The sequence below is a fragment of the Ammospiza nelsoni genome, chromosome 2 (genome assembly GCF_027579445.1).
Source record: "Ammospiza nelsoni isolate bAmmNel1 chromosome 2, bAmmNel1.pri, whole genome shotgun sequence".
Classification (NCBI taxonomy): domain Eukaryota; kingdom Metazoa; phylum Chordata; class Aves; order Passeriformes; family Passerellidae; genus Ammospiza; species Ammospiza nelsoni.
In genome coordinates, this window is record NC_080634.1 from 30,673,628 (window position 1) to 30,688,926 (window position 15,299).

Sequence of the window (15,299 nt, forward strand, 5' to 3'; positions counted from 1 at the left end):
AGAGACAGGACCAGAGCATGCAGTCTCAAGCAGTGCCAGGAGAGGCTTAGGCTGGGCATCAGGAGGAATTTCCTCATGGAAAGGGTGATCAGGCATTGGAATGGACTGCCAGGGAAATGGTGGAGTCACCATGCCCAGAGCTGTTTAAGGAAAGGCTGGATGTGGCACTTAGTGCCATGGTGATGTGCGGTCAAAGGTTGGACTTGATGATCTCAGAGGTCTTTTCCAGCCTAACTGATTCTGTGATACACGGTGTGTCCACATACTCCATTCCTCCCTGTCACCCAGCACCCTGCTGCAGCCTCCAGCAGGAAACTCATCATCGATTTACACAGACGGGAACGGTCCACAGGTATAAGTATACTCCAATTATGCACATGCAACTGTATCATTAATTTCCCATTAAACAAAATCACATCCCATAATGCCGCCTGATCCTCTGTTGAGCATTTTCACAACACTATTAATCTCAACAAAGAGGCGCAGTCCTGTCCGTCTCTCCCAGTCAATGTGTGGGTGTCAACAACCGCGCTTGTTGCTCCGCTGTCCCACGCCTGGTGGTGCGTGTGCAAGTTTTGTCCCGCCACAGTGAAACACGCCGCAACACAAGTGGAGGATTGGCTGTTTACAGACTGCAACAGGTCCCTCACAGATCCTGTAACACAAGCCGGGCTTTGTCTCTGAAGGCTCACTGAAAACAGGTCCACGCACACAGCGGGCACACAGGTGTTCCATAATGCCATCCCACCACCTCGCCCGTGTGCCAAAGCGGCTCTGGATACTGGCAAGCTCTCCCTTACCTGTGCATGCAGGCCCTGACCGCCGCCTCGCACGGACAACTCTGCTGAGATACCAGCAGGCTGCACCACCACATCCGCGTGCCCATCTCCACTGCGTGCTCCCGCTGAGTTCCACAATGCACAATACATGTGCAGCCACTCTGCAGCACGAGTTGTGCCTCCCGTGCCCTCGTTCCCACCTTGCCAGCAAAGACTAGACCAATACATGCCAACAGGCTGTTGTGTAACCCATGTTCCTGCACACATAAAAATCCCACCTACGTCTCCAGCCATCAGCAGCACGCACCCCGTACTGTCCCTGTACATACCTTTGCCCTCATGGCAGCGATAGTCTCATTTATCTCGGCTCCATGGATGAAAAGAGCACGCTGCTCTTCCACAGATGCTATCCATCCTTCGCATGGATCAAGCAGACCATCCAGCGCTACAGAAACATGTGGTGGATGACACCACCACCAAACTCACGTGGACCTCTGCAGGACTTCTCATTCCCTCCTTGCATGTGCTGACAGCCACAATCCCCTCTCAACAGGAGCCAGACAGACAGCCACACCAAATTCCCGAGCTGAGCAGCCCATCACCCACCAGTGCCCACCAACTCCATATTTGCCTCTTTCCCCCAGTGGCTTGGCTACAAGGGGAGAGGTCTGATGCAGATGAAGATCCTGCAAAGGGAGTTAGGTACTGGGACTCTCTCTGCAGGTGATTCCCAATGCTCTTGCCAGCATGGTTTTGGTCCGAAGAAGGCTGCTTGCTACTGGTTAGGCAATGTGTGTTCGATGCCTCCAATGCTAAGGCATGCATCTTCCCAATGAGCCACCACCTCCCTAAAATCTTTCTCTGCATGACAAATGAACACATTTTTATCATGAATGTGCCCAAGATTCCCCACCTCAGCTCAAACTGCTTTTTTCCTTCGTAAGTCAAAGTTTCTTAGTCAGAAGAAATCTTAATTTTCCCTCAAGACAATAACTCCATATGGGATATACATTATTATGGTTAAGGTGTTTTTACTGTTTGTGAGGGCCAAGTAGATTAAATGGATCAAAAATATATCTATTTCTAAATATTTTTCTTGGATGAGGAAAGATAGATTTCCATGAAATAGATTTCTAGTTATTTGGCTGCTTTAAACTTGGAAGTTTCCGTACCTTACTGTGGTTCAATTACTTACCCAGTTTAATTGAATCTTTTGAGTTTATAGCGCTTGGCTTGGAAACAATTACAGGAAGATCCGTGTAACACAATCTTCCCTACCTGTGCTGATGGCTGTCAACACCCTGAACAAGCCCACAGCACACTTCCCATGGGGAAAATGTCTACAACATCTTGCTTTGGTGCTGCACCCGTGTTGAGAAATCCAAACTGGCCAGAGGACCTTCCACACACCCCTGCCCAGCTCTGCTTCCAAGAACAACTGGGTGAGGTGGACTCTGTACTCCCTCAGTAGCAAGCTGGGGTGACCTCTAAATGATTTCTGTAGTTTTGTGCATGGTCTAAGTTAGTCAGGGTTCAGGTCCCTGTGTGGGACCCAGGAGAGTCCTGCCCCATCTTCCTCCACCTCATGGGCAGCTGCCTCTGTCCAGGCTTTTATCAGGCCCACAGACCTTTCTCACTTTCACTTTTAATTTATGTTCACTTTCAAACATATTGCCCCAAGGTAACAAGAAGAACAAAGCTTTTGACATTGTTTCACCCTGGAACTCAGGGTAGCAGGCTGGAAACCTCTGTCCTGTGTGTTTCAGTGCTGCCCAGTGTGGGATGTGAGGCTGGGAGGAAGGAACTCCAGAGCATTTTTGGAAAGAGGGGAGACTCTCCAGCCTAGCATGGACCGTTCGTATGTGGGACACAGATAACGCACTACAAGCCTGACATGCTGGTGCTGCAGACAATGTGATCTGAAAGATCGGTTTATGGCCTTTCAGGCTATTTTTTGTCAGCTCCTCTCACGTTCCGTAACAATACAGAGGGGCTGATGGGTTTAGATGCTGGGCACTGCAATGCTGCCACTGTATTGCTTCATTTGTGGGCTGGGACACAGCCACACTTCTGTTCTCCTCATTTTTGCTGTTTCCCGGACTGAGCGTTGCTCTAGCCAGTCTGTAATATCTGTTCTGTCAGGTTACATACAACCGGTAACATGAAAAATATCTTCCAGTGTCTGCGTAAAACTGGCAGCCCCTGATGTACCTGGGAATGTGATGCTGTTCTGCAAAGGCTGCAGCTACATTTCACCTCTTCCTTTAACCTAGTTTTGACTGCTTGGACCTAATGTGGATGGACTTACTCCTGGTGTTTGCCATTCAGCAGCCCTGTAGGCTCTCCAGATCGTACTGAGGCTCGCCATGACTGAGCTAAGGTTTTACCACTTCTGAGAAGGAACCCTGAAGATGCCAGGATTTCTGAGAAGCCTTGCCCTTTTTGTTTTTTCTTTGGTAAAGTAGAGAATTTTAGAGAGAGTAGAGAATTTTACTTACCCAGTTTAATTGAATCTTTTGCCCTAGATAATTTTTTGAGCGAAGAGGGGGTATCAAACTCTGAGATAGGTAATTTTTACTTTGGAATTAGCAAGAAAATAGTTCTAACTTTCGCTCAATATCCGGTTATTGTCCCAGAGTCTGTGTCTCTTCAACACCCAAGTCCCCCTGCCCCCATTTTAAACTATGGTGTGAGAATTCTGTATCCCCAGCATTAGCCAAAGTAACCGTCCTGGATTCTGCAAGTCTCCCCTACCACTACAAAAGCTTTTTCTTCTGCCCAGGATACACTTCTCCACTCCCAGCTTTTTACAGAGTCTCCATGGCAAGCTAAGGAAATCTAAATGATCAATTTTCATTATTGTTTCATTTCAATTTTCTTCATCATGCACCCCCCCTTCTATTTTTTTTTTTTCCCTTATTTAGTTTGAGTGGGGTTTTTTTCAAAGAAAAGCATGAGCTTACTTGTTTAGCCCACCGGAAGAGTCTTTACTTTGGTGTCAGACATGGCAGAAAATGACACAGGAAAGTCTCCTGGTTTTGTGGAGAAGACAGCCCTTCCTGTCATGTCCAAGGAGCTGCTCCTGCAGCAGACAAATGCCACTGGAACAAGAGGCAGAAAGATACTTGCACACCGAGGATTTTGGAGTGTACAACCAGAATAAGGTCAAGAACATGTGCTCCTTTTTTGAGAACACCCTACTGTCAGTGGACAATCGAGTCACTCTCCAACAGCCACCTAGGTGAGGGCTGCCCATATAACAGCGTGACTCTGCATCTACTTCCCGTTAGGGGAAGAGCATTTCAGACTTCGCTCAGCACTCGTCATGAGCCTCGTCTCCTGTTTTGCCAGGAGCAGGAGGGGGCAGGGAGAGCGGCGTGGCCGCGCAGCCGGAGCCGCACCGTGTCAGCCAGACGTGCACGGTGCAGCAGGCAGGGCTGGCGGCGCACAACCAGGCGGGGGAGAGACGCAGAAGATTGGGGGTTGCTCAGCCCCCTGGAAATCAGAACGGCTGATCTCTATCTCTGTGTGCTTCGCTGGTTTGTTTGCTTTAACAAACATCACATACTTGGTACTGACACCTATAGCTAAGGTTACTCGATATTTTCCATCACAAGTCTGTTTTCAGTTACTCAGAACTCTGCCAGACATCAGATACTCAGATTCGAATTTTCCATGTTTATTTTCACTTTTTTTCCCTGAAGATGGAGGCACTTAGTAAGGCGTAAAAATCAAATGCTATTTTGCAATTATAAAAATTTGACTTTTACACCAGTCTTTTAACATAGAATTCTGTATATAATGAGTAATAAAAGCTGCAAGCAACACACGAAAGTTAAGAATGCTTATTAGTTACCATTTTTAGGTTCTCATTTCCCTAAAGTGCCTTAGAGATGCCCCTTTTCATGAAACAAATAGTTGGATCCAGCCAGGGAAGGAGCCAGCGGTCTCAAAGGGGCTGCAACAACACCCCACTGGTTTGAGCTGCCTGGACTGCAGTTCTGCCATACCGATTTTTGCCTCCTGTATCAAAGCTGGTGCATGCTGGCAAAAACATCACTAACACCGACTCACATCTCTTGAGCTCATTTAGCAGAAACACTGCAAAAACAGGCTGGGACAGAGCTCTCCTTCATCTCCTACCTCCACCTGGATCTGGGAGAGGTGTTTCCAGCGCTGCACCCAGCAACAACTGTGCTCCAGGGAACACTGCTAATTAGCCTGGAGGTTGCATTCCCCGTTTGGCTGGGCGAGAAGAGCACTGCTGCTGAGCAGAGCTGATGGACTCGGGCTGGCTGGAGAGGAGGGGACTCAAATCTCGATGGTGATACCTACCAAGTCACCATGGGCTCCAAACCGGGCAGGGGTTTACAGAGCTGCCACAGGCACACGTGTCTGGAGGAGGTTTCCTCTCACTTCGGGCAAGAAGCAGACCAGGTACTTTGGGGCTGTGCCCCCGGTGCAGAAAACGAGGATCACATGTGCTCTGGGATGGGCCGTGCAGGGACACGTCTTGCTTTGTGCCATCCTTGTGTACGCTTCTCGAACTTAGAAGTCACAGCTTTGTGACACTTGGACTCAGACAGCAACTTTCTTCCTAAAAACAGTACGCTTGGGACTAATGCACAAATGAGACGCTGAGATGCTCCACAGTCCCAGTTTGAATGGCTGTGGGTTTTTTCCCTCCCTCAGCTACGCTGGGGTGAGAATTTGCTTGCGAGGGCAAGCAGGAGCCCGCAGCCTCGCCATGCCGGGGACCCGGCCGAGGGTTCCTCGGGAGCCCACGTGCGGCCGGCGGCCAGGAGCCCGCCCGGGTTGTGCCTTGTGCCGTGTGCCGCGTGCCCCGTGCCCGGCGCATCCCGGCGCTGCCATCCTCCGGGGGGCAGCGGGGCCCGCGCGGCCCCACCCCGCATCCCATAATAGTTCACAAAGGCGACTCCATCCCATAATAGCCACCCACGGGAAACACACCATGGCAACCACCCCCCCACCCCACCCCCGCGCCATCCCATAATACCCTGCCGGCTTTATTGGTCCCGACTGAGGGGGGCAGGGGGGGTCGGGGCCGGACGGGGGCACCGCGGGGAGGTCCCGGCGGGCACCGCCAGGAAGCCTGGCTGGGGCTGCAGCCTCCCCCCGGCGTCCCGCAGCGCCCCCTCCTCCTTCCTGCTGCATCCCATAATACTTCCCAGGGAGGCAGCCCCGCCGCAAGGTAGAGCCATCCCATAATAGTGGCCCGGTCACACCGCGCTGGGAATGGTGCCATCCCATAATACTCTCGCCCCACGCCGGGTCTGCGGCGGGCCCTGCCATCCCATAATAGCCGCCCGCTTCATCCCCCCCGCTCCTTCTGGGGCATCCTCCCCATCCCATAATACTCCCTCCGGCGGCACGAGCGCCCGCCATCCCATAATACGCCCTGCCACCCACCTGCCCCCCTCCGGTCGCGGGAGGCCTCGCCATCCCATAATACTCGCGGCTCGCCCTTCCCCCCCCCGCAGACGGGCTCGCCATCCCATAATACTCGCGGCCCGCCATGCCATAAAGCCGCGGCTGAGGCCTGACCCCGGGGGCCAGAGCCCGCCTGCCCCGCTCGGCCCGGACCGGTCCGGTCCTCTCCCCTGCACCTCCCCGCTCCTGTCTGCCCCCGCTGCCTCGCCCCAGCCTCGCCGCCGTGCTCCTCTTTGGCTTCCCCCTCACCTGGCAGCCACTGCTGCCCCAGCTGCCGCCTTAGCCACACACCTTCCCAGGGCCTTGTCCCGGTGCCCCCAGCCCTTGCTGGGCCCCTCGCCGCAGTGGTGCCTTCCTCACTCAGCCCTTGGTGTCCACACCCAGCCCAGGCACTGCCCGCCTGCCCGGCCACCATCGAGTCAGCAGAAAAGTACAAAGCTGGAGCAACTCCCATGCCGTGCTGTGCTGTGCCATGCCGTGACACCCATGACACGGTGTGTGTCTGGTTTGGACGGAGCCCCTGCGGCCGAGGGGCCCAGGGCTACGCTGGCATGGCCTTTGTGACCGCTGAGCCCTGACCTAGTTTGCCAGGTGCTGTTGGAAAGGCCTGCTCCTCGCCCACGGCCACTGTGGGCTGTGTTGGGGTCGGCTCCGTATCCACTCACATCCGCATTATCGCACGCCTGGTATGGAAGATAACTCCACATCTTGCCATCCGCTCATATTGAGTGTATTTGTTTTATTTCTGAAGGCAGTTTTTACTGCTGTCTTTGGGTTTTGCTTTCAGCCCCATCCCTGTGCCCCAACTGGATTTAGTGTTGTGGGCTGCAGGGAGTGTTTTGGAGCTGCTCTGTTCTTCTCCTGGGTTCTTTCACTACCTGCCATTACAAGTACAGCTCAGCACTCACAACGTCTACTTCTTGTTAAAGCCAGCACATGTGTCCTGATAGCTAAGAGAAGAAAAGGAAGTGTAAGCCCCAGAAGCTGAAATAATGACATGTAAAAGGCTAATACACAGAAAAGAACTAAAAAACTGTAATTCCCCACACTCTGAACGACAGCTACAAATTACAGACTTCGTGAATTAAAAGGTGGGCTGGGAAGTAGTAATGCATGGTGACAAGAGAGTGAGATGTTTCCTTGTTGGATGGGATGCAGTAAAGATGCCTGCATCCCTTCAGTCAGATCCAGGCAGAACATTCCAAGGGATGAGGTCTTAGAGCAGCAGCAGCAAGTTCAGATGCTGCTGCACGGAAAGGCAGGAAGCATTCTCTTTTCCCTGTGAGAAACCCACGGCTGCTGCTGCAAGGTGCTCCATAGGGCCTCGCCCCGGTGAAACCAGAGAAGGGGTCTGCCAGGAGCACGCCCGTGGCTGCGGGCCCACCGGCGGCCCCAGCGGTGGCCACCGGCACCGGCACTACTGCCGAGGTGTGGTCCCTTTGTCTGTCGGCTTTCCGGCAGCAAACGCAGGAGCCCCCTTTGCAAACTCTGTGTTTTACAGGGAGTCCCCCTGTGGCAGATCTGTTTTACAGGGAAAGCGTCTGCAGGGGAGCACGAGGCGGTCGAGGATGGAGTCTGCAGATTGCTGCCCGTTTTATTCTGCCTGTCATACGTTTTGTTTGCAGATGATCCTTTGGCATCTGTAAGAAACAAGGGAGCAAACACACGCAGCACTCCACTGCCTTGGAGAGGGAGCTCTGGACTCAGAGAATGGAAGCCCTGAGTCCTTCTGACAATTCTTCCCACTCGCTGTTTTTGAGGTTTCTGTGCACTTGGGCACAGATTAAGCTGGTCTCCAGCCTGCCTCCTTGGGAACATTCCTGTTTTTTCCTTCTTTTACCTAGAGGGTAGCTGAAGGGCCAAGTGAGGTCATGCCAGTTTGAGTTAACATAGAGCTCTAGTTTGCAGTGTATGGTCCATACCACACCCTTTGCATGTGCTGAATTTAAAGCAACTTTACATCTGTTTAGTAAAATATCAGGAATGCCTAATGCAGAGAATAAACTTAAACTGCTCCAAGCCTGGCTTTTAATTGGATAAATCTGTGGTTTGGGCACACACTTGCTTAGTGGAAATCTGTCACATTTTAGGTGCTCCCGTCCCCTGGCTGTTCACTACTGACCTCCTGCAGTAGATGTTGCTCCTCTCTTGGCTCTGGCAACAGAGCACATGTGCCTGCTGCAGTGGGAAGTCCAGCTTTTCATGGCACAACAGCTGCAGGAGGAGGGCTGTTCTGACTGCAGTGGCCGTGTACAGACCCTGCTGGAGCATCCCAGTTGTCAGGGCCTGCCTGCCCTGCCAGCAGCCATTTCCTCCTCTCCTCCTGTTCTCCTCAGCCACCATGTCAGGTGCTGTGCCGTGCAGCCTTTCCCGTCTTGCACCTCTCACAGGCAGCCAGGGTGACTGCTGCAGCCTGGCTGCTGCCCCAGGGAGCAGGAGCTGCATTTCTGCAGGAGCCAGAGTTGCCACCCAGCGTCTGTGAGCTGCAAGCGGGCACAGGAACAGCATCGGTGTCCCGGGCAGCGAGCCATGCCAGCCTGCAGGCTCTCTCTTTGATTGCACTCAGGGAACAGGTGCCTCATCCTTTAAGAATACACCAGATTTAATTATACCACTTCAAAATGTTCTGTCTTAGCTGAGGCTTTGAACGTGTCCACATTAGCTGTTTATGGAGGTGTGACAAGACTGTTTTAAAATGGATTGATTTACACTGGTGACATTGCTAACAGACCAACCACGTTAGGAAAAGCTCCAGCTTTTGTCTTTGACCTTCTCTCTTTCCACAGAAATATTTTAGGCTTTGTGTGTGAATTTGTTTCCAGCTATCAGGCCTCATTTCCCCATCTGCCTCACAATTCAGACAAAGCTTCTGAGAAGCCCTGATCTATGGCAAAGCAAGTCCTGTATTCCTGCCTCATTCTGAAGCTGCTAGGAACAGCAATGTGATTGATCCCTGAGTGGCAAGTTCAAAGTGCAGGTTTTAGCAAGGAAAAATTTACCAGCAGAGATGGAATTAGATAGACTGGGCATTCCCACTGTAAACCATTCAGTTGCTTGTAATTTTTATGATTGGAGCTGAAATGTTCCATTCTGGCTGTCTGCCTACATCTGATTTTTTTTATAATTTTTGTTTTCTTTTTAAGTATGGCTTCAGCCTGTACATTAAGTCTACTCAGGGAGAAATAAAAAAAGGCAGAGCAAAACATTTTGGATTTGAGTGTTAAAGTGTATGTTAAAAAGAACAGTCTTTTTGCCCAACTGCTTTGGAGGAGGAAGCTGAAACCTATGAAGGAGAGCTGTCCTTACGTCAGAGCTACACTACTCACTATCCCCATAAAAATCCATGCCAAATTTTGATCAATGATAAGCCTTTAAAAAAAATCCATTTCACACATGCTCTGTAGGGACATTTGAGATTTTTCCCTGTGTAGTTCTTCCAAGATCTGCTGTCAACACTGTGTCACAAAGGTGGGATAAGGTTGTGTGAGTGCCAGCCATCTTGTGTAGGGACCCAGTCACCCAGGTGACTGCTCTAGGGGGAAGGAGGAGCAGCTGAGTGAAAGGAGAACAGCAAGACCCTTGGGGAAGGGAAACATGGAGAATAGATGAGGGCCAGCAGCTTTATGATACTGTCTGTTGTGAGCATAAAGACAGAAGGAGTTACTGGAAAACAAAGGGATGGAAGTGGGAGAAAAGAACCTTGACTGGCTGAATAATGTGACTAGATGGAAAATTAGAGTACATGGGATTATAAAAGTCAGGAGTGATTGCTGTAGTGGAAGCAGGGCCTAGAGAGAGAGAAGACTATTTGAAAAGCAAGCAGCTAGTCTTGGGAGCTGTGGAGAGAGGAGCAGTGTTGGAGCCAGTGAAACGAGGAGAAAAAGAGGAGCTAAAAATGGTAGGAGGGATGTAACAACACTGGATGTGGAGATAGGAAAGGACAAGCTGTGCCAGACTCATTAAGGAACCAAAGAGCAGGAAGAGCATTCAGATAACCGAACAAGGAGACTTGAGGCAGGGGGGTGGGTGAGGAGTGGCCAAACAAGCACTATTGTCCATCTTGTTCCAGGGGCACAAGCAAACCTTTAGGTTCCTGTATCTCCTCATTGTTGAGTCGTGATTCAGGAATCCTGGGGCTGGCAGCACTTCTATCCTGAAATGTTAAAGGAGAGAAAGAAAAAGAATAAAAAGACAGAGAGGATTCTACAACAGTTTCCAAGCTGTCATTCTCCGCATGGAAAAAACACAAATCAGTTTGTCCTGAAAAAGATCTGATTCCTTCACCAGCCCATACATGACATCCTGAGACCATCTTAGGGCCAAAAGAGCATCCCTCCTGGTCCCCACATCCTCATTTGGTCCCTTTCCAAACTCCTTGATAATGTCACAGAGATTGGACCAAATGAATGAGGACTGTCTATATAAAGTCTGTGCCTAACAAATCCTGGATTTTTTTTTTTTTTTTTGGTGGTGGGGGGGGAAGGGTTGAGTAAGCAGCCCGGATAGAAAGCTCTTTTTATATAAAATGGATAAAGTGCTCCCAGCATCTGTGCTCTACCTTTTCCTAATTCCTATGTGCTCTGCTCACTTCCACCTAAAGTTTCCATACCTGCCCTTCACACTTACTTGCTGCCCAGGCTGTTGGGGGTTTCACCAGGGTTGCTGATGGGTAGGAGACAGGGATGCCAGATCTGGATGTGGTCCATCCAAAATTTGTTGAAGGCTGAGTGATTCTTCTCCTTTACCCATCTTTTTCAAAATCTGTGAAACCACAGAGGCTGAGAGTGACTGAGCCCTGTGAGGTATGCCATTCCCAGAGGTTTGTCTGTCTCTCCAACAACACCTGGTATGTTTGCTGAGAGATGCAGTCACCTAGACTTGAAGCAGAAATAAAAATGACATTAAGAAACTTCCCAGAGCAGCAGATAGGGACAATGTCAGATGTTAAAGTTGCTCTTCAAGTCTTGTGCTACCATATTTTTAAAAAAAATTCTTTAGTCAACAGCCAAATATACTCTACCAGATACCCAAAACAAGGACATTGCACCTCACCAACAAAGTTTCCAGTTTACCCTGCCCTAGTTGCATGTGCAGGCAAGTGGAATCTCTCTTTTTGTAATTTGACCTCTTTTATGGATGCTCAAGCTTTTTTCTTCCCCTTTCCCTGTCCCTCCCCTCCTCCTCTCCCCTCCCCTCCCCGGCCTTCTCTCCCTCAAAGAAGCTGTGGGAGCAACAAAATATAAGAAAAGATGCTGACTTTCCTTGACTGGCTTGCTCTTCAAAATTATACCCTGGAAATAATTCCATAGTCTGTCTGGGAAAGGAACTTGAGATGGATTTGATGCAGGCTCGGTGCAGGACAAGGAGTATCCGCTGCACCCAGGAGCTACACAAGATCAGCAGGCTGTGAGCTCCAAATGGCTGCAGGTTCAGACACAAGCAAGGCCCCATCAGCTTCCAAAAGCATCCATCACTGTGGCATGAGTCCAAGGAGATGAGACAAAAGGCCATTCTGGACCTTTGCCGTGGCATCCAAGCACAGAGCCCGTGCTATGAAGATCCTGTGTTCTTGGTAGGGTGACTGTGCTGTCGATTTCTCAAAACACTCCTCTGGTAAAGAGCACAAGAGTCTTCTCCAACACGTCTCAGAGCCTTTCCCATTTCTTTCAGGCTTTGTTGCAGCCTGATGTCTCATAGGCAGCCTTGGCAATTGGAAACACAAAGCAGGACAACTGCCCTCTGCAGTGCTCTGCTGCTTGCAGGAGCTTGGCATGGGGAAGAGCTGTCTGTCAGACTCCAAGATCCACACCCACCACCCTGCTCACCCTGACAGGCAGGAAAAGCAGCACAAAACTCAGGCAGATCAAACCATCAGCGCTGAGAAAGTTGTTTCTCAGGATCACAATACCACCCCTGTGCTAAACACAAGCCAGTAGGAAACACTTTTCTTTATTAAATTATTTTTTATTTTCTTAAGTTGGTGAAGGCTACCCCCTATAGAGGGCTGTGGAAGTCAACCCAAGGACAGAAATAAAAGTGGTGAAAAAGGCAGGCACAATCAGCTTCATGCCGTGTTTTGGTGTCCTTGGGAAATTGCTCTCCCAGCTGAATTACATTTTTGGTGAAGAGTCCCTCAGGTTTTTGCAAGAGTAGTTTTCTTAGTACTTTCAGATTGCCTGTCCAGAAAATCGCATGAGGAAGGACAGCATGGAGGGAACAGAGAGCACAAGGTCAGGTTGGAAGAAAGTGAAACAGAGAATTGTATCTATGACAGGGCCCTCCAAAGCTTCAAAAATAGCTCTAGTGATGAGCCTGACCATTTCCCTTTGAAGCACTGATGTCACCCTGCCTGTGGCAATGATCCACTTACCAGACTGACGATATATTGCTACTGGCAGTTACTCTGAAACTAAAGTCAATAAATACCATTTCTAAATTAAGTAGCCAGAGAATTTTCCTATTGCTTCTCCTATATTTAATTCTTCCTTGTCCAGTAAGCCATAACTTTCCCTCACCATTTAGAAAACCACATGAATACCAGTGACAGGACTTTAGCATCACACAGTGACAATCTAAATGTGGCATTCTTATAGGAAAGCAGAAATGATCCTGTCCTGGTACATAACTACAACCATTAGAAAGTACAAAGTGCAGAATGACAGAATGGCCTACGCCGCTTTTTGTCTGCCTTACCCCTTTACTTTCTAAATTTCTCAATCACATTACCTCTGACAAAGATGGCATTTTCCCCTTGATTACAGCTGTGGGCTCTTTCACTAGGTAATAAACTTCATGTAACCAGCCACCAGATCTACTGATGTTTTTCTCTCACTGTGTCTCTTCCTGAACAATTCCCCACATCACTTCCCCCCTCTGGAGGGAGGTCCTTTCGGAGCACCAAGTGTGCTCTGTGGTGGTTCAGGTTACATTCCAGATGTGCAAATAAGGTGACGTGGTCAAGAAGACAACCTCCACTTCCCAGGCCAACAACAAATGCCTTGCCACCTTTTGCAACATGACCCCAAACAAACTGGCTTGTGGCAGCGCAGGTCCTTTCCCTGCCTACAAATTCTCACCAATAATTTTGGCAAGTGTTGATCAGGCATCATCACTGCAAAATTTCTCCCACACGTTTTCCAGTTGCAGGTCTCCCTTAACATGTGTGCCACCCCCTGGCTCTGTATCCTGGGCACACTGCTGCTTTCACCAGCTGTACTGCAGGGTCTGCTGTCCCTCAGCTGTAGCAGCATGTTTCCCCAACACTTCTCTCTCTCTCTCTCTCTCTCTCTCTCTCTCTTTTTTTTTTTTAACCTCCCTGTCGCCTCTGAATAGGCTGTAACTGGGGACTAAAGCACGCTGAAATTATGCAAAGCGTCCCACCGGGTTTTTTGTAATGCTAATTATATCAAATGCATGCTCATCAATGAGAATGTCTAATTCCCCTTGCTCATTATCTAGATGTCGCACACTGATATAGAAGCATCTGAAAAAATTAGTCTCCTCATAACACAGTATTTGTGAACCCCTTGCCACCACCTTCACAGCTCCTGCCTTTGCCCCAGGACCCCCAGGTGATACTGGGCACGAGCACATGCACTAAATGGTCCCCAAAATCACCAGTCCTTTGCTCCTTCCTGTAGAGGAAGGAAGTCTTATCATGGGGCTTTGGTGTTTGATTCACAGAATTGCTTAGGTCTTGTATTTGTGACTTAAATCAACAGGAGTGATGCGGTGGATATGTGCTATATAGCCTCAAGAAAGTGGCATCTGAAGTAGTTCAGAACATACATTTTAGCTACTAAGTTTCCTGCCTATAAAATTGTAATAATACCTTATCAGCTAATGGGCCTCCTGAGAATGACATTGATTCAAATTTATAAAGCCATTGGAAGCGGGGATGGTAAACACTACAGAAAAGCAGGAGAAGATCAGGAGCCCTGTTTGCAGAATGGAGTTCATATATGTGTGGTAGACAGCTGATGGATTTGTATACAGCATAGAAAAAACCAAAAACCAGGGGAAAATGTAAAATGCCACTTTTTTTTTCTCTCTGTGACTTTTTTTCCTGTCTTTTTTTCATCTGTCTTGATTTTCTTCCTACATGGTGAACGAAGAAGGGACTTTGAGGAGAAAACAATCTGTCGTTGTGTAAGGAAGGACAACGTGGCACCTATGCACAAGGAGTCCGGGAGGGGAAAAGTCAGTCTGGCGTTCCTCGACTCAAAGCGCAGGGCTGCGGCACCTTCTGTGGGGCTGTGCTTGCATTTACCGAAGCGCTCCCTGAATGTGTGAGTTCAACATTTGTCAGGTTCTGATCAGGTAAAAACCCTCAGGAAGACCCTGACCCGTGCCACGGGCTAGATTACTTCCAGAAGTCTTTTTCATTCTGTTCTTAACACCTTACGGGGATGTTACTATCCTGACAACAAAATTAAGTCCTTTTCTCCCCTTGCTCCCAGCGAAGAAGCACTCACACATTTACCTACCTCAGTTTTACAGCTTCTTGCCTTTATTAACTTTTTTTTTCTTTACAAATTGGTTTTCTTCCGAAAGCTGAGAGGAGCTGCTTTGCCCCGGTGCATCTCGGAGGGGGCCGGTGCTGAGGGAGCGGAGGTGCCGGGTCCGTGTGCCCGGAGCCCCTCGGGGGTCCCGGGTCCCGCCGCTCCGGCCCGAGGCGCCGCCGGGGGCCGCTGTTGGCCGCGGAGAGCGCGGGGCGGGCGGGGAGCGGGGCGGGAGCGGAGCCTCCTCCGGCCGCCTCAGCACCGCCTCCCTTCCCCTCCTCCCCTTTTTTTCTTCTACTTTTTTCCCCCTTCTTTCCTTTTCTTTTCTTTTCTTAATTTTTTTCTTTTCTTTTTTTTTTCTTTTTTTTTTCTTTTTTTTTTTTTTTTTTTTTTTTTTTTTTTTTTCCACATAGTGTTAGAAAACCTCTTTTATCATCACCTGGAAGTAAAAAGTTTGATCCTCTCCCTCCACGCCTTGCCCTCCTTGGGAGAAAAGTTTTTCCTCGTTCCTTTGTGTTTCAGGGAATCAAGTGGAGAGTTGGCTGCCCGTGCTTCAGGAGAAAGTGTA